We start from the raw sequence: 1,061 nt of genomic DNA on the forward strand, positions 1-1,061 counted from the left end.
CGAAGTCGAGGGAACAATTGTTTGCCTTTTCTCTTGATTGAAACAAGCAGATTGGTGTTATTGATTGGTCTTAAGAAGAGATTGTGGTTTGGGTTAAAATAACTACTTCCTAAAAGGTTAGAACTTTTGTTGCCATGGTTACAGTAATGAACAAGGTAAGGTTGTGGAACAATCAGAGATAAAAGAAACCACACATTATCCAAACAGATTTCTATGGGTCTTAATAATCTGCTTGAACGGGCGACGTATGGGTTCGTTACAGGACGATGGTGTCCTCAACGGTCAACACTCAGCAAACAACCTGTAGTTGTTAATGCTGGACCCCCACTGTTATTACTTATACCAACTTTTACTTTGGTGGTATTTGCATAAGAGCCATCCATACAACAATAACCACACTCTTTCCTGTGTGTTTGTATTTCTGCCTTCATCTGTTTTTTTCCTCTCCATCTCCTGCCTGCCGCATTCCCATCAGTCTACCTTTAACTTCCTCAGCCTCCTAAGTATCTGTACAACTGTGCAAACAGTAGCACTGAAGCTCACTAATAAAAATGAGGGGGCAAACTCCCTGCAGCACCCCGAGGAGTGAAAAGCTAATACAGAGAGCTGGTGAGTGCTTGGGAAAACAATGCCTGGAAGTGGCTGGCAGCTCTGTAGCCGCTGCCAAATGTTCACAGGGACAGGCCAGGACAGTTAAAGTAAGATTACAGCCCCAGCCGCCCAGGGGCTCCACCCTGTTATTTTGTCAAGTACAACACTTACAATATTGGTCTTTTTATTTGTCTCACAGGATGCAAGAGTCATGGAAGTGCTGTATTGTCTGTTACGCTGTTTGCATCATCGTCAGAATGTGGACGGTGGTAAAAGTGGGGCTCACGGTGATTAACTGCAGTATTGATTTTACAGGCTCTTCAGCCATATAATGAGATCCATCTTTGTAAAACCAGCATGTCCTCCTCGAGTTTTCTGGAAAGCAACACCTCAACAACCTTTGTTTTTTTATAGTTTTAAAGTTTAAAGCTCTCGTTAAATGTCTGTAGGACTGCAAGGTTAATTGATCT

Source organism: Seriola lalandi, unplaced genomic scaffold (genome assembly GCF_002814215.2).
Source record: "Seriola lalandi dorsalis isolate HSWRI2012SDOR001 ecotype SW California unplaced genomic scaffold, Sedor1 jcf7180002054356, whole genome shotgun sequence".
Lineage (NCBI taxonomy): Eukaryota > Metazoa > Chordata > Actinopteri > Carangiformes > Carangidae > Seriola > Seriola lalandi.